The following is a 24,535-nucleotide window of genomic DNA, read 5'->3' as shown; positions in this document are numbered from 1 at the left end:
CATTTATTTTGGGGAATTCAGGTTTTCACAAAGCACTTTTCACTGGTTGAAATTTATAAGTGCCTTGTTTTTCCTCTTTCAATTTTGAATACTTGACTTAATTGAGACACTCAGCAGGGGTCTTTAAAAACTTTAAAAAATCATTGTGAAAGTTCTGGATTTAATAAAAACCCCTCTCGTTGGTGAACATTTTTGAAACAAGTCAAATATTCTGACGCTTCACTGGAGATATTTTATATGCCCCCAAAAGTAAGTGTGGAGTGAACTGGACTGATTTCATGTTAGTTTCTCAAAACATTGAGATTAAAGCAGGTAAAAATCAGTGTGGTTTTTTTTGTGAGGGTTTCACTTTGACTTTCAGCCTTGAATCTGATAGCTTGATGAACGAGAAATGCAAAGTGAAACTTGGGAGCGTGAGTGCGTATCACAGCACGCAGACTTCTAGTAATGGGAGCTGAGTTCCCGTAGAGTTTCTTATCAGCGTTGACCGTTTGTGAGATGTCACCTTCTACTCTTCATAGAAAACATGGTCCCTTACCTTGAAAGGAACTTACTTGAAAATTAAATGTACTGTCAACCAACCAGTTAGCAAGGTATCTTCTAGTTCTTCTCTTTAAAGTTCTGTGTTCATTGTTGTTTAGTGGCTCAGTCGTGTCCAGTTCTTGGCAAGCCCATGGACTTTAGCCCACCAGGCTCCTCTGCCCATGGGATTTCCCAGACAAAAATACTGCAGTGGGTCGCCATTCCCTTCTCCTGGGATCTTCCCGACCCAGGGATCGAACTCATCCGTCTTCTTCCTTGGCAGGGGTATTCTTTACCACACATATGGGCTATTTTATTTAAACCAGAGGTGCTGAGACTTCCCTGGTGGTCCAGAGGTTAAGAATCTGCCTTCCAATGCAGAGGACATGACTCCGATCCCTGGTTGGGGATACCACAGGCCATGGGGCAACTAAGCCCAAGTGTTGCAACTAGAGAAAGCCTGCGCACCACAACCAAGATGAGCCTGAATGCTTCAAAGAAGACCCAATGCAGCCAAAAATGAAAACAAAAGGCAAAAACAGAAAATCAGAGGTGCCATCTTTGGTGAGTGGGTTGCAAGACTTTAGACCTTCCTGCCCCGTTATCTGGAAGGTTGGAAGAAGGAACTCGTGAAAGGCTAGTGCTCTGCCTAGCTTTATTACCATGTTTGGATAAACTGTCCACCTCCCTTTACTGCTCCCCAACCTCCTTAGGCTGTGGCAGCTCTGGAAAGCAATGAAAAGGACAGAGAGTGTGGAAGGGAGACCCTGAGACACTGAAAATGCATTTTTCTGTCTTTCCACTTTTGAGTGCTTGGGCTCAAGGAAATCAATAAAATAGCGTAATGGAAGCCCACCCAGCGTATTGCTCTTGAGTGTACATTCAGTGTCTCGAATGCTAAATACACTCAGACTCCTGAAAGTTTTGTGTAAAAAGTAGAGACTGTACAGGTACAGAGAAACTTTTTCATAACAGTTTAACCAGATTTGTGTTCAAGGTAGATGTCTGAGTGTTTGCCTGTGAAATGAAAGGTGCCTTTTAGGTCTTAAAATCCAGCTGAATACCTGAGTTGGAAAGGGGCTCTATCAACTCTCCCCCTCACCCCAGTTGCTTGCTTACAGTTGTTAAAGTTTAGCCTAGGAGGGATCAGAATCAGCGATTGAATGGCAAGGTGCTATTGTGCTGTCTCCCTGAGAGAGTTTACACATGCTCAAAATTTCAGATGTGATTGACAGAGGAGTGTGTGTGAATCAAACCCCTTGTTCTGTTTTGCACAAAGAATCCTTTCCCTTTGAAATCCAAGAAGGTCTCTTCTTCGGACCTGTGGAGGGAATTAGGTAGCAAATAACCATGAATATTTTCTAAAAATCCACTGAAAGTTTAATTGATGGAGCATTTATGGAGCACTTAGGAATTTTAGGATGACTTTCTTAACCTTAACCTATCTTCCAAACGCAGCCACCTAATACTAAGAAGTCACATTTTCTTCTCTAAATCCTCTGATCTGATCTGGGTTATTATTTAAACTTTAAATAAATGTATTTGTATCTAATTAGATGTTATTAAGAGAAAACTGAGCCAGTGATCAAAGGTTTTCTTTCTTTGCCTGATAATAATTTGGACCACAATTCTGCATAGAAGTTAGTGACTCTGTGACAAAGATTTTGTGTTTGGCTTTCAGAAATGGTTGTGCAAATATTCAATCTGAAAGCCCTTTTAATGGCTTAAGATGGAGGAGTTGACAATCGGGAAAAGCCAGGTGGACCTGAGCTGGGATGAGTGGTTTCTTGGCAGGGAGCCCATTTCTCATGATGAAAGCTGGGAAAATTTGCTTGGGGAGAGTAATCCAATGATATGAAAGGATTAGGCAGGCTTACATTTAGTGAACTGTAAACCACAAATCTGAATGGTGCACCTTGTCCCCATGCAGACAGCTGCTTTGCTTGTAAAATAGAGTAACCAAAATTAAACAAGAGGAGAAACTAAAGAGAGAGAGAGAGTGGGTAGAAGGAAGCACCGGATATTTCAAAATGATATTGCACACATACAAACTGAGTCTGTCAGCTGTAATTCCTGGTCAGCGCTAACAGAAGACTCATGTCAGTAGAGAACAGCTCGCCAGTACCACTCCAATGACAGGTGGAAACTTCTATCACCTTGAACCTGCACAGATTCCAAGTTCACCTTTCACCTCTGGCTCGTATCGGTCTGGCTGCTTAATTGTTTCACCTCTGAATACTTAGCTATTAGTGACACTAATTAAAACCTGCCTTGCCCTTAGATGTATTATGAAGCTGTTTGTAAAATGCTGTGAAAGCAAATTGCTCCAAGAGCTATTAATTCTGGTAAAGGCCATGTCAGCTTCAGTTATGTGCTCATAAATGCAAACCCAACTGGTCAATAATCTCCAGGGATGGTCTAAATTGCACAGCTGGCTTTTTAGAAAATGTGTGTGGAGGAACATGAAAAGATTGCTGAAAATGCCTAAGTAAGGTTAGATAATAAATGGAATTGTACTGGGCAGGGGAAGGGAAGAACAAAGAGGTTATTATTGGGCATCAGATATATACTGTCTTGTACAAAGGGGCGATTTAGCTTGGTTTCATAAGGTATTTGGGAGGAGGTTACTGAAATATGGAGTCAGTACAAAGCATAATAGGATGGATGAAACAAGTTCTCAGCAGTGCCTGCTCCAGGTCCTGTTCTTTGCTGGCTGTCACCCTGTCATTACCATCTGGAATAACCAAGGACATAATGGTGGAAGATGACTTTCAATCACCAGTTTGTTGGGTTTGTGGATTTTAACCTTAGGACTTTTTCTCCAGAATACTGTTTCACAAAATATAAACATTTGTATATCTATATCTGTATCTATATCATCTATATATCTATAAACCTTACTTAAACTTTCAAATGGATAACAAAACAAACTCACTAGTATGCATGGCTTTCTCTTATGATGGATGCATAGGTACATGATGGATAAATAGATGGATGGATGAATGAATGGATAAATAAGTGAGAGCTTCATTCATTCACTTACTCAGCAAATATTTAGTAAGTCTGTATAATGTGCTTGGCATCATTCTAGGTAATAAGGATGCAAGGGGTGAAAAGACAAAGTCCTTGCACTCAGTGAACTTAAATTTTAGTCAAGACAACATGCTACAAACAAATAGATACATAATGAGGAGTTATGAAGATAATAAAACAGGATAATATAATAAAAATGAACAGAATAATTAGATAAACTTACAGCACCCCCCCAGGGGTTCAGATAACTTAGTGTTGTGGTTTCAGACTTGATTTTAACTCTAGGATCTGTGTCTTTTCAATTGAAAATGCATGTCCTATGGGGTAGCCTTTTATTAAATAGAGGTGAACGCGTATCTGCTGTAGTTGAAGGCTGTTTGTGTGTTTGTGGGTGCACATGCGTGCACATGCTCATGCTTGCATTTAAGGAACTGTCAGACCCCTACCTGCCAATACAGGTAAATTACAATAAATAGACTACAAATTGTCTTCATTATAAAATAAAAAATTAAACAATATGCTAAAAATCAAATGATAATTGTCTCATTGGGTTGAGACGGATGATGTTGCTGGCAATCGCCCCTTAAGACATCTACAGTTTGTTTGTATCAACCTCTTGAATCATTACTCTGAGCTGCACCAAGTCACTTTCTTTACTTACTCTGCTTTTTTCATCTTTTCTTATATTTTAATTTTGTTTCCTATTTTATTAAACAGGAAAACCCTGTCTTACAATTATGAAAGTTTGGAGAAAGGCACATGTATTTACCTCTGGACATTTCAGTCATACACACACCCAGTAATTATGAGGCAGGCTCTCTCTGAACACTGCATCTGATGTTTGTCAGATGCTCAGTGCATGAGCTTACCACACTCAAATGTGAGACAGTTGGAGGTTGCAAATCAGGAGATAACAGCGAACAGATCCCTAGTCTATTCTTGGGTTTCATTTGGCTCTGAGAACTATTTATGTGTTATTGCTATATATAGGTGTGTTTTTAAACATATAAAATAATGCATAATGGGTTTTGTTTTCCAATGAGTGAGGAAAGCCATTAAATGCTGGCAACAAATCAGCTTTTTTTTTTTTTTCATTTTGAACTCTTTATGCTATGGTTCAGTCTTAAAAATATCTGGATGCCTTATCCTTGACATGACCATGCAGGGTCAGGCTGTCTAAAGTAGGGACTATATCAATGAGATATGTTCTGTAGCAAGTCACTTGAAATCATAGAAATGGTCATGAAGAAATTACTGCTCATTTTTAGATATTTATTTTACTTTTATAAAACAACAATTTTATTTGTTTTACTTTTAATTTATTTAAATTATCCCTGCCCCCCCCCCCCCCCGACCCCCGCCACCTTCTCTACCCTCTACCTCTGGCAACAATCAATCTGTCCTCTCTACTCTATCTATAAGCTAGGCTTGATATTAAAATATATATATATATATTTTAGATTCCACCTATAAGAGAAATCATATAGTATTTGTCTCTCTCTCTCTCTCTCTGACTTATTTCACTTAGCATAATGTCCTCAAGGTCCATCCATGAAAAATTACTTTTATCGCATCTCTCATTTCAAAATCTTCCCCATGAATAATCAACATTACCTATCAGTGACTATCAGTGTCTATCAGTCTATCTGTCAGTGTTATTATCTATCAGTGACCACAATTTCATCATGTTTCCAGTTTTCACCATTTCCTTTGTTGTGGGCTCTATAATGTCTACCGCCCAGGTCCCCCTCCAGGAAAGACAGACTTGTTCCCCATCCTCCACTCCTCCCACTTCCTGGGACTATGGCTGGGAGGGTGCCCTCTTTGAGGATGCTTCTGCCAAAGTAAAAGGCCCAATCCGAGGTCTTGTCTCCTTCCAGGAGCTGACAGATCAATGAGGAGATAGGCCCCGACACCTCACTTTCAGCTTGAGACTACTTTGAAAGGTTGTCCCAGCCTCAGAACTCTCCATGGGGTTGGCATAGGACTGGGTTACAGCTCAAATTCTCCCTCCTTCATCCTGCTTTCTTTCTCTATTTTTCATTAGTGTTGATTCTAAGAGTAAGTCCTAATAAATGTCCTGCATGTTAACATCTCTCTCAAATCTGTTTCCTGGAGAATCCAACCTGTGATAGCTGATGCCAGAAGAGGTAGGAGGAAGCAGTCACTGGGATGGGAGTTTGAGTCTAGAGCACATGCTGCCTGATGGCAATGAGGACCTCATCACTGGTGGTAGGGGGAGCATAGATAGGCCCTGGCTCAGTGTGGCAACTCTTACCATGGTTAACTGCAATGATTCGTGGGTGGGAGACAGACAGTGTGATAGCTTGTGCAGTGTATTAGGCTTTAGAGCAATATGTGGGAAATGGTGACTTTAAGGACAGTGAAGTTTGGTGGCTATAAGTAACTCCATTTGGGAAAAAGAACTTAAGTCTGAGAGTGATTAACTGGTAGTTAAAAATATAAATGTGAATCCAGAGGGCCTCCTTGGTAGCATATGAAAGGCCTGCATCATCTTCAGCAGGAGAGAAAGCTGAGGTTCAGGCCTGGGATTTAATTGTAAGGGTAGCTGAGCTCTAAATGAGAGTCTCTTGAGAGTCCCTTGGTTAGCAAGGAGGACAAACCAGTCCATCCTAAAGGAAATCACCCTGAATATTCACTGGAAGGACTGATGCTGAAGCTGAAGCTCCAATACTTTGGCCACCTGATGTGAAGAGCTGACTCATTGGATAAGACCCTGATGGTAGGAAAGATTGAGGGCAAGAGGAGAAGGGGATGACAGAGGATAAGATGGTTGGGTGACATCACTGACTCGATGGACAGGAGTTTGAGCAAACTCCATGAGACAGTGCAGGACAGGGAAGGCTGGTGTGCTGCAGTGCATGGGGCTGCAAAGAGTCCGACACGACTTTGCTACTGAGTGACAACAAACAAACAGAAAGCTAAACTTCCCAAGGTTACAAGGTTAAGGCCTTGGTTGGGACAGAATAGGATAGGGGCTGGGGGGCATCTGCGTTCCTGCATCCAAATATCTTGGCTCTGGGATTCAGACCCTCTGAATCTGCACAGGTGGCATGTCTCCTTGCAAGCACTGATGCTTCCCACTTGCCTGAAGAGGATGCAGAGATCTCCCCTGTAAGACAACATGCGTTTCTTTCTTCCTCTTTTTTTCTGTCCATTAAGACAATGTCTAGGGCTCAGTCACAACGTAACCCAGCCGAGGACATGAGATGCCTGCCCAGGGAGGGAGTTGCAGGACCTAGGCAACTTGTAACCAGCGGAACGCAGGAGAGAATTGGATTCTGAGGGTCCAGTGCTGGGGAGGGGGCAGAACATACATTCGATAAATGAGAGTTTATTGATATGAGAGCACTCTTCTGAGATATAGAATTTAATACCTGGGTAAAGATGCCTAGGAAATGGTACAAATATGCTTCTAGAATGGCTCTTAGACGCATGAGGAAAGTCGTGATCTACACTAACTGAAGCAGAAATTACAGAAATTCCAGATGGCAGAAGAAGAAAAGGCTGAGAAGTGGGCACATGATAGTAGATATACTGCCTAAGGGTAAAAACGCCACAAGATGCTTCTGTTCTTTGGAGGAGCCAAGAGGACACACCATTGACCAAAGCGATAAGGAATGTGTTGTAGAGAGGGCACCAGTGTTGCTTAGAAGCTCAGTGGCACTTGTGTTCTGTATTCTAGGCCTGACAGAGGAGATGCTGTTACAGAACTGGCTTCACAGATGGTACAAGGGTCAAAGGAACCCCAAACATTAGAGCCCATTGGCACTGTGTTACTGTTAGCAGCCAGGTGAGGACAATTACAATGAGCATCAAGATTGAATGGCATCTAAGGGGGCCTCACCTACAGATTGCTCTAAAGATAGTTAACCATGCTCGGTTTTCTTAGGGGCAAAATAGATGGGCAGCTCACAACTGTACTGCTTTAAAGAAATCATGGGTGGATGGTCAGGAGGCTGAGAGTCATTGTTCCAATAAAAATTCATGATCCCTTGCCCAGTTTCGAATGTGAGTCAGTTTTTAAACCAGGCATACGCACGTCTAGTGGAGGGAGAGTTCAGACCCCCTCTCCATGTATCAGCAATGATTTGTCCCAGTCCTGCCTCAGAGCGGCCCATGGTCACTTGCTCTGGTAGCTTTACACTGGGAAAGGGAAATATCCAAACATTTTCAAGGACTGTTGAACACAGAGTCAGAGTTGCCCCTGTTACCTGGGGAGTATGAGAGGTAGGTGATAGATGGGGTCCTGGTCCCTGTCCGGCTCACGGTGACTTCCTTAGATCTGTGGACACACTAGGTGATCATTTCCCAGTCCCTGAATATGTAACTGGAACGGGTATACTTGGTCACTGGCACAATCCCCACACTGGATTCTTGGTTTGTTGGTGAGAGATGTGGTTGTGGTAAGATCAAATGGCAGGTCCTGAAATGACCTCTCTTCACCCTGCCCACCAACAAGGCAGAAAATTAAAAATACTACATCCTGGGGGGTAAGAGCAGATATTACTACCACACTTAAAGACTCCAGGTGGAAGTCCCCATCATATCACATATACTACACCAGTCTGGCGCCTGAACGCCACAGATGGATCCTGAAAAATGGCAGTGGACCACTGTAAACTTAACCAATTAGTAGTCCCGAATGCAATTTCTTTATCAAACAGATTAGCATGGCCTCGGGTATATGATACGTGGTCATTGCTCTGGCTAAGTCTTTCTTTTTTCAACTCCATTAAGAAAGAGGATCAGAAATAACTTGCCTTGACTTGGAAAGGACAAGAACATTCATTCGTGGTTTTGTCTCAGTTAATTCTCCTGTCTTCTGTCATAAAATAGTCTACTTTGTCTGGACATCGCATGGAATATCACATATGCTAATCAGATCAGGAAAACTCACCTTGGTAAAGCATATACACTTCCAAGGTGGGAGATAAACACTACAAAGATTCAGAGACCCACCACATCAGTAACATATTTAGAGGCTTCTACTTCTCTAGGGTGGGTCAGGATATCCCCTCAAAAGTAAAGGACAACTGATTACATCATGAGCCTCCAGGCACCAAGAAGGAAACTAATGCACGACTCTTGGTAGGCTTCTTCTGGTTCTGGAGACTGCTTATTCCAAACCTGGGGGGTACTGCTCTAGTTCATATAGTGAACTGCATCATACAGTGAACTATAGTCAAGGCTGTCAGCTCTGACTGGTGCCTGGAGCAGAAAAAGAATTCTGCGGCCATTAGAGGCTTGGGCTGTATGACCAGGTAAGGCCCATGGTACTGGTGGTATCAATGTGGGAAAAGCTTCCTCGTGGAGTTTATGGCAGTAGGAGAGTTACAGTATCAGCCCTTAGGTTTCTGTAACAAGGCAGTACTGTCTGCAGTGAGATTTATATATCTTCTGAAAATTAGCTTGTGGATTCTAGCAGAAAGACAGTCAGCAAGTTGATTGTATCTCAGTAGAAAAAGAGTCCTGTAGATAGTGGTGATGTTGTACAACATTGTAAAGGCATCCAGTGCCCCTGCATTATATGCCTAAAATGGTTAAAACGGCAAGTTTTATATTATATATATTTTTTATCACGATTTTTAAAAGACTCATAATGTAATATATCAAAACCAATGACTTTGTATACTATAAGTGGGTGAACTGTATGGAATATGAATCGTATCTCAATAAAGCTGTTTTTTAAGAAAAGGTTTTGCGGGGAGGAAGTCATAAAGCATGTCTGTTTGCATACACGTGCCCCACACCAGAACTGAGTTTTGTCCATATATAAAGTGAAATGTCTGCTCAGAGATGATATTTTTTTCTCACACATTATGTTTGGTTGATCTTTTGCAACATTTACTGATGTTCTTTGATAAAGAAAATTTCCTGACAGTTCTGCTTTCTTTCTAAGTGTAATATTTATCATGCCCTTTGTAGCTGGTTTTAACAAACTTTTGGCAGTAGTGCAGCATACACCTCCTTTTCTATAAGGAGTGTATCCTTTATGATGCCTCTGGTAGTTTTGGCTACCCCATCACTTTGAGCAATACAATTCATCAGGTGTGTATTGGGAAACACTTACAGTGTTTGCACTTGTTCTGGAAAAACCTTATTGTTCTATCAGAGAAGTCATTGTACTTTGTTGGAAAATAGCACTGAAGCTTTCATGGCTTCCTACTGTTACTGGAAAACATTTTTTATAAAAGAGGCCACTGTGGAGGTCTAGAGGAACATGTATCACCAGTCGAATACAATTCGATTTTCAGGTATTTTTTTCTGGTCAAACTTCCTATTCTTGACTTACAGACTTAGATTTCTCTTAACTGGATCATCACAATCATATTTTCACTTCTGCTAGCATGTACTGCATCACCTCCCTTCATTTGTCCTTAAATCTGTTTTTTATATTTAAGGTGTTATCCTGAGTCACGGTATTTGCATGACAATTTTCATCACCATCACTTTTGAGCCATTGATCCATTTTTTTGGGTCAATGAAGAGTTGACTCATTGGAGAAAACTTTGATGCTGGGAGGGATTGGGGGCAGGAGGAGAAGGGGACGACCGAGGATGAGATGGCTGGATGGCATCACTGACCTGATGGACGCGACTCTGAGTGAACTCTGGGAGTTGGTGATGGACAGGGAAGCCTGGCGTGCTGCGATTCATGGGGTCGCAAAGAGTTGGACACGACTGAGCTACTGAACTGAACTGAACTGAATGGATAATCATAATAGTTGCAACTAAAAATACAAATTCAGTAAGCAAAAACAATGACATGTTAGCTGAGACAAAATCCATACCATGCAACTGAATATTGGCGGAGATGAACAGATGGATTGCTGGGGTAACCCAGGCTCTGAGAATCCCTTTTTGACCAACCACACCTGTTTTTTTTCTCTCTTTTCTTCCTTTCTTTCCTTGTTAGTCGTAGCTGAACTCTTCACTTGCCTTCTTCCTCTTCAATCCTTTCCTTTGCTCCTCTGTTTCCTTTTTGAGAGTTATGGCATTAAAATGGAAAGAGACATTGGAAATATTTAAGTCTGATGACTCCAGAAAACTGAAGTCTAGAGAAATACAATGAATCAACCAGTCAAAGGGGCCAGACCTAGTCCCCTGGCTCCTCTGCCTCAAGGCCAAGTGTTTTCATTTGCCTTGGAACCACTTAAGGAGAGCTTCTCCTTAAGCTCTTCTTTCTGGTCCTGTCTTGGACAGAGGATGAGATGGTTGGATGGCATCACCGACTCAAAAGACATGAGTTTGAGTAAGCTCCGGGAGTTGGTGATGGACAGGGAAGCCTGGCATGCTGCAGTCCAGGGGGTTGTAAAGAGTTGGACAGGACTGAGCGACTGAACTGAACAGTGGTTGGACTCATGGTGATTAAGGTGGCTTGTTATCAGGGCTAAGGAAGCAGAGGCTTAATGGAGTCAAAGCTTCCCTCTTTTGTTTCCTCTAACTCTGTGCCCAATGAATAGTCACTAATTCAGTCTCTACATTTTCCCTCTTAAAATATCCACCAAAATTACACACTCCTTTCTGTACTGTACCATTGCCTTAGTTCACGCTGTCACCATCTTTCTCCTGTACTATTTCAACACCTCTTTTATAATTTCTCTGCCCTTAAGAATTACTTCTCCCCTTCAAGGCCCAAACCCAAGTATTCATCCATTCATCCATCCCACTGCTGCCAGAATGGTCTCATATTCATCTCTATTCTTTGGTGATTCTTAAATCCCTGCAAGATAAAGTGCAATCTTTGCTTGAGGCACTTGGCAGACAAGTCTCTCTGTGGTCTGGCCCCTGCCCTTCTGTCATCTTATCCCCATTACTCTATATATTAGTCGTGCTAAGTTATGACATTAGCAAACAACTTCAAATTCTCAGTGGCTTAACACAACAAAGATTTATTTCTTATTTATATAAGGTCTGTTGCAAGTTTGGATGATTCTCTAGAGGAACTATTCTCCATGCAGTAACTCAGAGATCCAAGCTACTTTGACATGTGACATTTCCATTTCACCACATTTCCTCCGTGGTTGTCATGGAGGAGAAAGAGAGACCTGGAAAGTGGCCACGAACTCTTCTGAGATTCATCTTGAAAGTCCATTTGCCCAAGTTTGTCACTTAGCTGCAAAGGGCCTGGGAAATGTGGGGAATGTTTAGTGATCACTACTGTTTCTATCATGGTCCATCTCTGCAATTCAGTTCAGTTCAGTTCAGTTGTTCAGTCATGTCTGACTCTTGCAACATGACCCCATGGACTGCAGCACGCCAGGCTTCTCTGTCCATCACCAACTCGTGAAGCTTGCTCAGACTGATGTCTGTTGAGTCGGTGATGCCATCCAAACATCTCATCCTCTGTTGTATCCTTCTCCACCTGCCTTCAATCTTTCCCAGCATCAGGGTCTTTTCCAGTGAGTCAGTTCTTTGCATCAAGTGGCCAAAGAATTGGAGTTTCAGCTTCAGCATCAGTCCTTCCAATGAATATTCAGGACTGATTTCATTTATGATTGACTGGTTTGACCTCCTTGTAGTCCAAAGGACTCTCAAGAATTGGACTCTTCTCCAACACCACGGTTCAAAAGCATCAATTCTTCAGCACTCAGCTTTCTTTATGGTCCAGCTCTCACATTCATACATGACTACTGGAAAAACCATAGCGTTTAGATGGAATTTTGTTGGCAAAGTAATGTCTCTGCTTTTTAATATGGTGTCTAGCTTGGTCATAGCTTTTCTTCTAAAGATCAAGTGTTTTTAAATTTCATGGCTGCAGTAAACATCTGCAGTGATTTTGAAGCCCAGAAAAATAAAATCTGTCACTATTTCCATTATTTCCTCACCTATTTGCCATGAAGTGATGGGACCGGATGCCATGATCTTCATTTTCTGAATGCTGAGTTTTCAGCCAGCTTTTTCCACTCTCCCTTTCACTTTCATCAAGAGGCTCTTTAGTTCCTTTGCATTTTCTGCCATAAACGTGATGTCTTCTGCATACCTAAGGTTATTGATATTTCTCCCGGCAATCTTGATTACAGCTTGTGCTTCACCCAGCTTGGCATTTTGCATGATATACTCTGCATATAAGTTAAATAAACAGGGTGACAATATACAGTCTTGACATATTCCTTTCCCTATTTAGAACCAGTCTGTTGTTCCATTTCTAGTTCTAACTGTTGTTTCTTGACCTGGATGCATATTTCTCAGGAGTCAGGTAAGGCGGTCTGGTATTTCTGTCTGTCTAAGAATTTTCCACAGTTTGTGGTGATCCACACAGTCAAAGGCTTTGATGTAGTCAATAAAGCAGAAGTAAATGTTTTTTGGGAACTCTCTTGTTTTTCTACGAGCCAACAGATACTGGCAATTTGATCTCTGGTTCCTTTGCCTTTTCTAAATCCAGCTTGAACATCTGGACATTTATGGTTCACATAATGTTGAAGCCTGGCTTGGAGAATTTTGAGCATTCCTTTGCTAGCATGTGAGATGAGTGCACTTGTGAGGTAGTTTGAACATCCTTTGGCATTGCCTTTGTTTGGGATTGGAATGAAAACTGACCTTTACCAGTCCTGTGGCCACTGCTGAGTTTTCCAAATTTGCTGGCATATTGAGTGCAGCACCTTAACTGCATCATCTTTTAGGATTTGGAATAACTCCACTGGAATTCCATCACCTCCACTGGCTTTGTTGGTAGTCATGCTTCCTAAGGCCCACTTGACTTCACATTCCAGGATGTCTGGCTCTAGGTGAGTGATCACACCATCATGGTTATCTGGGTCATGAAGATCTTTTTTGTATAGTTTTTCTGTGTATTTGTTGCCACCTCTTTTTAATATCTTCTGCTTCTGTTTGGTCCGTACCATTTCTGTCCCTTGGTATCTCTAATTTTCTTAAAGAGATCTCTAGTCTTTCCCCGTCTATTGTTTTCCTCTATTTCTTTACATTGATCACTGAGGAAGGCTTTCTTATCTCTCCTTGCTATTCTTTGGAATTCTGCATTCAAATGGGTATATCTTTCCTTTTTTCCTTTGCTTTTCACTTTTTTTCTTTTCTTAGCTATTTGTAAGGCCTCAGACAACCATTTTGGCCTTTTGCATTTCTTTTTCTTGGGGGGGAATGGTCTTGATAATTTGCAATTGGAACTCTGGAAATACCTGACTTCTTTTCCCCTGACTACAAACTCTTTTCCAGTGAGTTAGGTCTTTGCATCACGTGGCCAAAGTATTGGAACCTAAGCTTCAGCTTCAGTCCTTCCAATGAATATTCAGAATTGATTTCCTTTAGTATTGACTAGTTTGATTTCCTTGCAGTCCAATAGACTCTCAAGAGTCTTCTCCAACACCACAGTTCAAAAGCATCTGTTCTTCGGCATTCAGCTTTCTTTATAATCCAACTCTCACATCCATAGATGACTGCTGGAAAAACCATAGCTTTGACCAGACAGACCTTTGTTGGCAAAGAGATGTCTCTGCTGTAGCTTTTTCCCCAAGGATCAAGCGTCTTTTAATTGCATGGCTGCAGTCACCATCCTCAGTGATTATGAGTTTGAGCAAACACTGGGAGATAGCGAAAGACAGGGAAGCCTGGCGTGCTGCAGGTCATGGGGTCGCAGAGATTTGGACATGACTTAGTGACTGAGCAACAAAAACACCAAACTATTTTAAAGCTTCCATGTCTTTCTGACACATTCAGCCCGGAATATCCTCCTTGCTGATCTGACAAACTCCTTAGACCTATGTCTCTATTTCTTCAAAGAATCCATGCCTGAATTTCCGAGGCCAAATTAGTGGTTTCTCTTCCAATGCCCTCAGTACATCTTGTAGTACTTCCATCACAGTTCTTTTTCTATTGTTATAATCATTTTCCTGGTTGTTTCCCTTTAGATAGAAGTCTCTTTTGGATAGCAAAAGTATATTTTCATCTTAAGGTCTTGAACTTTAACACAGTGGTACACAGAGACTCTTCATTTCCGTGGCTGAATATATAAATGTACAAGTAAATTAAAGAAATTACTAGAAAACTATCTAGTTTTTTGTTATGTTCCATCCCCACCACCACTACCTTAGCCTAAGAAACCACCTTCTCTTGCCCAGACAATTACAGAGGCTCTTTCTAATATTCCTCTCACATTTATGCCCCTGTCCAGTCATGCAATCCATTCTGTACTCAGCAACCACATTATCATGAAACACGAATCAGAGTGGGATTTCCTATTTCCTTAGAATAAAATCTAAGCATGCAGATTCCTTCCCATGACTTCCTGCTCGCCAATCTGGCTCCAGTTCACTCTCTTATCCTGTGGCTCCCACACTGGCCTCCACTTATTCCCTGAACACACAAAGATTTTTGTTTCTCTAGTGCTTTCTTAGGGCTGGTTCCTGTGCCTGGAATGCTCCTACACCCTCTTCTCTCTTGGTTAGTTCTTTCTCAGCTTTTAGCTTAAATATCATTTCTCTAGCAGTAACAATTGTTTTAATTGCAAGTGAGAAAATCCCACTCAGACTACCTAAAATATTATAATAAGAAGAATTTGTGCATGTGTGTGCCAAGTCGTTTTAGTCATGTCTGATTCTTTGTGACGCTATGGACTGTAGCCCACCAGGTTCCTGTGTCCCTGGGATTCTCTGGGCAAGAATACTGGAGTGAGTTGCCATGCTCTCCTCCAGGGGATCTTCCTGACCCAGGGATCCAACCCTCGTCTCTTATGTTTCCTGCATTGGCAGGTGGGTTCTTTACCACTAGCACCACTCCTATATCTAATAAGTCCAGAAATAGTTCTGGCTTCAAGAAAGGCTTAACCTATGTTACTGAAGACTGTTTCTCTCACTTACCGTACAGATGCTCTTTCCTCATGATCACAAAACGGCTGTCACTATTCCAAACTTACATCCTCATACCACAATCTCCAGGAGTATAGAGAGGGTCTCTTCTCGTGGTTCCTGCTCAAGTCCAAGGATTCAGTTTCTCTCATTGGACTAAACTGTGTCATAAACCCATGTCTAAATCAATCACCTTGGGAGGGACATGAAGGTAGGGAAAGGAACAGACTGGCTTAAGCCAGTCAGGACCTTTATTTGGAACTGAGGGTGGGGCCCCACATGAGCTAATAGCATGGCTGCATACGGGAGAGAGCTGAAATTTCAAAAATGATACAGAGTACTTTTGCTGGGAAAAGTAGGAAATTAACTTCAGAATACCGCAGCATCAACAAGAAGTCTGTTACACTTTCTCAGAGGAGCCTTCATGGCCCACCCCCATCTAAGGAAGTCCCCTTTGTTATCTTCTATCACTGAACACTATGTACTTCCCTCAGAGCACCTGCTACTGTTTGTACTATACTTTGTTTTTTTACTTGTTTATAATCTGAATCTCCAGAGAAGGCAATGGCACCCCACTCCAGTACTCTTGCCTGGAGAATCCCATGGATGGAGGAGCCTGGTGGGCTGCAGTCCATGGGGTCGCTAAGAGTCGGACACGACTGAGCGACTTCACTTTCACTTTTCACTTTCATGCATTGGAGAAGGAAATGGTGGCCCACTCCAGTGTTCTTGCCTGGAGAATCCTGGGGACAGGGGAGCCTGATGGGTTGCTGTCTATGGGGTCACACAGGGTTGGACACTACTGAAGTGACTTAGCAGCAGTAGCAGCAGCAATCTGAATCTCACACTAGGCTCTAACTTTATAAGAGCAGATGCCATGTCTGAATTGCTTACCTAGGGCTAGAATATACTAGGAAATTCAAGAAACATCTTATTAATGAGAGAAAAATGAACATTTTTTTTTCTTTTCCAATTTAGCCCTGTTTTTTTTTTAAACAAGAGATACAGGAAAGGAGGGGTTGGAAGGATAAGAGTGGCTATGAGCACTGTGAGTGTTAATTTGGCCTTTCTTTGTCTAGAAGCTTAGTCCTCTGTCCCTTCCCATAATCCCTCAGATTCTGCATCCCCAGGCCTTTGCTTATTAACCCACCTGCTCCTGCATTCTGGTAATTTGATGTTTCTTTTTTTTGAAACCTACCTTGAATTAGTGTCTTAATAGAAGTCTTGATTTTAAAACAGAGTTAGTTAAATTATGTTTTTCCAGAGAAGGCAGGAACCAAATATTCTCTCTTTGTGTTTTCCCAGCTCCTACAAATGTAATGGGTGTGTTTTACTGAGTGAAAATTCGATCTCCTTCATGGTGGTTCAGAAGGTAAACAATCTGCCTGCAATGCAGGAGACCTGGGTTTGATCACTGGGTTGGGAAGATCCCCTAGAGAAAGGGAATGGCTACCCACTCCAGTACTCTTGCCTGGAGAATTCCATGGACAGAGGAGCCTGGCAGGCTACAGTTCATGGGGTCACAAAGAGTCGGACACAACTGAATGCTAACACTTTCACTTTTTTCATTTGCATGGAGATTGAGACTGAAGTCAATGCCAGGTAGTAGAAAGGAAAGTTGGGAGTGAGTCAGTAAAGAGAAAAAATTGCAGGGGAAGAATAAAGTTTGGTAAGCAGTGATGTGGGAAGTCTTGGGAAAAAGGGACATAGCTGAAGAGAAGGAAAGTTAGAATAAACTTGGGAAATGGCGTAAAAGCCCACAAAATAGAAATAGAGCCAGACGAATATTCCTTCCTTCTTACATTTATTCATTTATTGGTCAACACTTAATTAGTATGCACCAGACACTCTTCTGGGAGTGTCCGAAGATAGAGGGGTGACCAAAGCATTCCAGTCTTTGCCATCACGGAGGGCGTGTTCCAGTGAGAGCAAACAGACAGTAAACAAATAAGCAGATAAACACTATGGGTTCCTGGACACAAATGTCAGATTGAAAACACGTATCTCCTTTTACTCCTTTCTGAGACATCATAGAATGAAATAAATCCCCTTTTAATTCATTTATTTTTGTGGCCATGCCATGTGGCACGTGGGATGTTAGTTTCCTAAGTGATTGAACCTGCGCCCCCTACAGCAGAAGCATGGAGTCTTAACCACTGAGTGGCCGGGAAGTGCAAGGCATTGTTTTAAAGGCATAGATATTCATGGATGAGGAAATCAGGAGAGGAGGTTATAGGACTAAGCATGGGAGCTAAAAGGCAAACCCGAGAAAGTTGCGTCCTCAGTGGGTAAAGGAGAAAGCTGAGAACCAACCTGGTTTACACTAGTCACCTCCCAAAGTGTGGGCAATGTGTGTGTCAGGGTATCTGGAATGCTGTGTGTGTATGTGGAAGACAGATGATAAAATAAAGAGGATCAGTTCAGAGCACCTCCTTTTCTCCACAGAGGAGAGCTGGGTACCTCCGGCAGAAGACTGGGGCTCTAGTCCCTGCAGCAGACTGCCTGAGCAGCAGAGGATGGCAAACTGACCAGACTCAAATAGGGGATTAAATGGGTACATGGGCACTGCACGCTGAGGCCCTCTCTCCTTGTGAGTAGGGCAGCCAGGCCTATGTGCTCCAGCAGGGGTTTGGAGAAGTTTTCTCTGGAGAGTCTGACTATCTCAAGAAAGCCCTGAAGACAGTGATGTTGGAGTTTTCCAGTCAAAGTGTGCAGTCTGATCTCAGTATGTAGTGAAACTATTTAGTCAGCAAGTCCCACCTGTGCACACAGAGCTTCCAATCAGCAGTTTAGTTCCCTGATCCTCAGAGGAGCAGATGGCCAAGGATTACCAGACATCTGAGGAAAAGTTCTAATAAGAAAGACCAAACAAAAGCCAAATGTGCAGAAAAAAACAACGTGGAGGAAACAGACTGTGCAGGCAGAAGAAAACCTGTAAGACAGAGGCAGAGGGAGGGAGAAAATTCTCAATGAATATTCAGAGAGATAAAAGATACTGCAACCCTGAGAAAAGAACAGAATGCTGTATAAAAAGTAATATTCAGAGAAAAAAGAGCTGTTGGAAATTGAAAATGTGATGGCAAAAATGAAAACTATAGTAGAATAACTGGAGACTTGAAGAAACCTCTTAAGAACAGAATAAAAAGACAAAGAGGTGGATATCTAGGAGAGAAAAGACGAAAAAATTAGAAAAGTAGCCCAGGAGGTCCATATAATAGGGATTTCAGAAAGAGAGAAAAAGACACAAGGAAGAGGGGGATTGTCAAAGAAAGAATTCAATAGACATTGCTAGAATTAAAAAAATACGAGTTTCCAGATTGAAAAGGCCACCAAGTGCCCATTACAATTGCAAAATGGATGAAAAGAGTCCTACACTTATATTGTCATGAACTTTCAGAACACTAAGCCAGAGAAGGAGCTTGAAGCTTCCAGACAGCAAAAATGCATCACTTACAAAGGATTATTAATCAGTGTGGTTTCTATTGAGAAAACTTTGGGAGCTGAGAGACAGTGGTGCAATGCCTTCAGAATTTGGGAGAAATATGGTTTCTGAAAAATGATTCTACTTCCAGACAAATTATCTGAGTTGTAAGGCTAGAACAGAAGCATTTTCAGATTACAGATTCTTAAAAATAATGTGTTTTTCATGGAACCTTTCTTAGGAAGCATTTGCAGCATCTGCACCAAAACAACAGAATAAACCAAGAAAAATAAAGATATCAGGGTTAGGAAAGAGAATATGATTAGAATGATGGTGAAGAGAAATTCCAAGAAGTCATCTGTGTTGCAGATACACAGGGAAACCATTTAGACTGGACCATGGGGCTTCCCTGGTGGCTCAGATGGTAAAGTGTCTGCCTACAAGGCAGGAGACCCGGGTTCGATCCCTGGGTTGGGAAGATCCCCTGGAGAAGGAAATGGCACCCCACTCCAGTATTCTTGCCTGGAGAATCCCATGGACAGAGGACCCTGGTAGGCTACAGTCCATGGAGTCACAAAGAGTCGGACACGACTAAGCGACTTCACTTCACTCACTATGTCACAAGATGAAGGGAGGAAAGTACTTCAAGAAACAGGCAACTCATGATTTTTGGTTGTTATTACTGATGTAAAACAGAACAAAAGAAACAATAATTTTAAAATCTTTAAAATTAAAATTAAAAAAAAGAAAAAAAAAAAAAGAAAAAAAAAAAGAAACAATAAAACAGGAAACTATACAGGTAGTAACTCCAGGAAAAACAGAGATAATTGGAAAGAAAAAAGTAATCATATAACGCTGTATGATTCAAGGCTTCCTAGGTGGTGCTAGTGGTAAAGAATCCACCTGCCAATGCTGGATATGCAAGAGAAATGGGTTTGATCCAAGGGCCGGGAAGATCCCCTGGAGGAGAAGGAAATGGCACCCCACTCCAGTATTCTTGTCTGGAGAATCCCCATGGATAGAGGAGCCTGGTGAGCCATAGTCCACAGGGTTGCAAGGAGTTGGACATGACTGGAGCGTGCATGCGTGCACACACACACACACACACACACGATTCAAGCATTTGCATAATTATATAATTCACTGTTGACCTACCCCAAAGTAGTATATACTAGGGGGAAAGAGACAGAAAGTATGTGGTGTGTGGTAAGGGAAGTGGAAAGAGAGAAGCTAATTTCTCACCTTCCATGAAGTGAAGTGAAAGTCGATCAGTTGTGTCTGGCTCTTTGTGACCCCATGGACTATAGAGTAGATGAAGTTCTCCAGGCCAGAATACTGGAGTTGGTAGTTGTTCCCTTCTCCAGGAGATCTTCCCAACCCAGGGATAGAACTCAGATCTCCTGCATTGTAGGCAGATTCTTTACCAGCTGAGCCACCAGAGAAGCCCTCACCTTCCATAGTGGAAATCAACAGACAATGCTGAAACGCGTTTTAAAATTTTTAATTAATTTATTTTTTGTTTCGTTTTTGTATACTTTAAAAAATTGAAGTTTAATTGATTTGTAATGTTTTCTGAAAGAGATGGGAATACCAGACCACCTGACCTGCCTCTTGAGAAATCTGTATGCAGGTCAGGAAGCAACAGTTAGAACTGGACATGGAACAACAGACTGGTTCCAGATAGAACAGACTGGTCACCCTGCTTATTTAACTTATATGCAGAGTTCAGTTCACTCCCTCAGTCATGTCCAACTCTTTGCGACCCCATGAACTGCAGCACAGCCAGGCCTCCCTGTCCATCACCAACTCCTAGAGATTATTCAAACCCATGTCCATTGAGTCAGTGATGCCATCCAACCATCTCATCCTCTGTTGTCCCCTTCTCTTCCTACCCTCAATATTTCCCAGCATCAGGGTCTTTACAAATGAGTCAGCTCTTCGCATCAGGTAGCCAAAGTATTGGAGTTGCAGCTTCAACATCAGTCCTACCAATGAACACCCAGGACTGATCTCCTTTAGGATGGACTGGTTGCAACTCCTTGCAGTTCAAGGGACCATCAGGAGTCTTCTCCAACACCACAATTCAAAAGCATCAATTCTTAGGCACTCAGCTTTCTTTATAGTCCAATTCTCACATCCATACATGACCACTGGAAAAACCATAACCTTGACTGGATGGACCTTTGCTGACAAAGTAATGTCTCTGCTTTGTAATATGCTTTCTAGGTTGGTCATAACTTTCCTTCCAAGGAGTAAGTGTCTTTTAATTTCATGGCTGCAGCCACCATCTGCAGTGATTTTGGAGCCCAGAAAAATAAAGTCAGCCACTGTTTCCACTGTTTCCCTATCTACTTGCCCTGAAGTGATGGGACCAGATGCCATGATCTTAGTTTTCTGAATGTTGAGCTTTAAGCCAACTTTTTCACTCTCCTCTTTCACTTTCATCAAGAGGCTCTTTAGTTCTTCTTCACTTTCTGCCATAAGGGTGGTGTCATCTGCATATCTGAGGTTATTGATATTTCTCCCAGCAATCTTGATTCCAGCTTATGCTTCCTCCAGCCCAGGATTTCTCATGATGTACTCTGCATATAAGTTAAATAAGCAGGGTGACAGTATACAGCCTTGACGCACTCCTTATCCTATTTGGAACCAGTCTGTTGTTCCATGTCCAGTTCTGACTGCTGCTTTCGGACATGCATACAGGTTTCTCAAGAGACAGGTCAGGTGATCTGGTATTCCCATCTCTTTCAGAATTTTCCACAGCATCATGAGAAATGTTGGGCTGGATGAAGCACAAGCTGGAATCAAAGCTGCAGGGAGAAATATCAATAACCTCAGATACGTAGATGATACCACCCTTATGGCAGAAAGTGAAGAAGAACTAAAGAGTTTCTTGATGAAAGTGAAAGAGGAGAGTGAAAAAGTTGGCTTAAAGCCCAACATTCAGAAAATTAAGGTCGTGGCATCCGGTCCTATCACTTCAAAGCAAATATATTTGGAAACAGTGGCTGACTTTATTTTGGGGGAGGGCTCCAAAATCACTGCAGATGGTGACTGCAGCCATGAAATTAAAGACACTTACTCCTTGAAAGGAAAGTTATGACTAACCTAGACAGCATATTAAAATGCAGAGACATTACTTTGTCAACAAAGGTCCATCTAGTCAAGGCTATGGTTTTTCCAATAATCATGTATAGATGTGAGAGTTGGACTGTAAAGAAAGATGCTTTTGAGCTGTGGTGTTGGAGAAGGCTCTTGAGAGTTCCTTGGATTGCAAGGAGATCCAACCAGCCCATCCTAGAGGAAATCAGTCCTGGATGTTCATTGGAAGGATTGATTTTGAAGCTGCAACTCCAATACTTTGGCTACCTGATGCAAAGACCTGACTCATTTGAAAACACCCTGATGGTGGGAAAGATTGAAGGCGGGAGGAGGAGGGGACATCAGAGGATAAGATGGTTGGATGGCATCACCACCTCAATGGAGATGAGTTTGAGTAGACTCTGGGAGTTGGTGATGGACAGGGAAGCCTTGTGTGCTGTGGTCCATGGGGTCGCGAACAGTCAGACACAACTGAGTGACTGAACTGAACTGAACTTAATATTTTTCTTAGTTTCAAGTGTACAACACAGTGATTCAGTTGTTTTTTTTAATAGATATATTCCATTATAGATTTTACAGGACACTGGATATAATGCCCAGTGCTGTACAGTAGATCCTTGTTGCTAATCTATTTTATGTATGGTAGTTTGTGTATGTTAATCTCGTACTCCTAATTTGTCCTTCCCCGTCTCCCTCTCCCCTTTGGTATCCATAAATTTGTGTCCTATGTCTGTGAGTCTGTTTCTGTTTTGCTATAGACATTCATTTATATTATTTTTTAGATTCTACATATAATAATATCATATAGTATTTACCTTTCTCTGTCTGACATTTCACTAAGTATAATATTCTCTAGAGCCATCCACATTGTTGCAAATGGCAATACTTCATTCTTTTTTTTTGACTGAATAGTATTCCATTGTATATATGGACCATATCTTTTTAATCCATTCATCTGTTGATGGAGACTAGGTTGCTTCCATGTCTTGTCTATTGTAAACAGTGCTGCAATGAACATTGAACATTGGATGTATGTATCTTTTTGAATGAGAGTTTTCATTTTTTTCCAGATATGTACCTGGGAGTGAAATTGCTTCTGCCGCTGCTGCTAAGTCACTTCAGTCATGTCCGACTCTGTGCGACCCCATAGACAGCAGCCCACCAGGCTCTGCTGTCCCTGGGATTCTCCAGGCAAGAACACGGGAGTGGGTTGCCATTTTCTTCTCCAATGCATGAAAGTGAAAAGTGAAAGTGAAGTTGCTCAGTTGTGTCCGACTCCTAGTGACCCCATGGACTGCAGCCCACCAGGCTCCCCACCTATGGGATTTTCCAGGCAAGAGTACTGGAGCGGGGTGCCATCGCCTTCTCCGAAATTGCCAGACCATACCTTTAGTTTTTAAAGGCATTTTCATACTGTTTTCTGTAATATCTGTACCAATTTCCATTTCCCACCAACAGTGTACAAGGGTTCCCTTTTTGCTATGCCCTTTCCAGCATTTATTGTTTGTATACACTTTGAGGACAGCCATTGACCAGTGTGAGGTACTTCATTGTGGTTTTGATTTGCATTTCTCTAATGATGATCTAATATTGTTGAACATCTTTTCAGGTTCCTGTTAGTCATCTGTATGTCTTCTTTGGAGAAATGTCTGTTTGGATCTTCTGCCCATTTTTTGATTGAATTTTTTAAAATATTGAGTTGTATAAGCTATTTATGTATTTTTGGATATTAACCCTGTGTCAGTTAATATATGCATTGTTTGCAAATATTTTCTCCCATTCTGTAGGTTGTCTTTTCATTTTGTTGTTATTTTCCTTTGCTGTGAAAAGATTTTATTAATAAGTTTAATTAAGTCCAATTTGTTAATTTTTTAAAATAGCAGTTGTTAAAGTTGTTGATGGTGGTGGGCTTCGGTAGGGACTGTGGAAGGGTAAGAAACTTGCTTTTCACAGTAAGCTTTGTAGATCTTGTTGGTTATTTCATTCTATGCACAATTAACAGTGAAAAAGAATAAGGCCAAAAGAAAGGAAAAGAAAAATGCTAGAAAGAAATACAGTGGAATGTTCACTATCTCTGGGTTTATAGTAATGGATTTTTTTATTGTCTTATTTGTACTTTTTCATATTTTCTGTGGTCTCTGAAATGAACATGACTTAGTTTTTAAATTATGAAATGTATATTTTAGGTTGAGGAGAGAAAAATTGTAGTGAAAACAACCAGTTTTGATAGGGGGACTTGAGAAGGCTTCACTGATGGTGCCATTGGCCATATATTTGAGGGGGCAACAATGTGGATACTCAGAGGAAGAGCATTCCAGAGAGATGTGCAAAGGTCCATGTGCTTGAACATGCTTGGTGCCGGTGAGGAGCAGGATGGAGGCCAGGTGAGTGAGACGTGTAGAGGGTGAGAGACAATGACATCAGAGTAAGGGCTTGAGGCCAGACCCTGTGGAATCTTGTGGAGCTTGTTAAAGACTTCAGAGTTTATCCTGACCACTAAGGGAAGCTGTCAGAGTTCTGAGGAGAAAAGCAGCATGATTTGATTTGCATTTTAACAGGATCACTGTGGCTGCTGTTTCTTTTGCTCTCCGTGTGTGTGTGTGTGTGTGTGTGTGTGTGTGTGTGTGTGTGTG

General features: G+C 41.7%; 1 long non-coding RNA gene across 3 annotated transcripts in view; it reads left to right on the top strand.

Annotated features, from left to right (window-relative positions):
* The window catches only part of LOC138432825 (uncharacterized), a 45,091-nt gene extending 21,121 nt beyond the window's left edge, over nt 1–23,970 (top strand). For 2 of the 3 annotated variants that reach the window (XR_011254003.1, XR_011254001.1), the window contains exon 4: nt 22,973–23,941. This is a non-coding gene — a long non-coding RNA (uncharacterized lncRNA). Of the gene's footprint in view, nt 1–22,972 lie in introns of all 3 variants that reach the window. The other variant, XR_011254002.1, reaches the window with a different exon arrangement.
* The last annotated feature ends 565 nt before the right edge of the window (nt 23,971–24,535 follow it).

This window comes from Ovis canadensis, chromosome 2 (assembly GCF_042477335.2).
Source record: "Ovis canadensis isolate MfBH-ARS-UI-01 breed Bighorn chromosome 2, ARS-UI_OviCan_v2, whole genome shotgun sequence".
Lineage (NCBI taxonomy): Eukaryota > Metazoa > Chordata > Mammalia > Artiodactyla > Bovidae > Ovis > Ovis canadensis.
The sequence above is the reverse complement of the archived record's forward strand: the minus strand, read 5'-3'. Positions and strand labels throughout refer to the sequence as shown.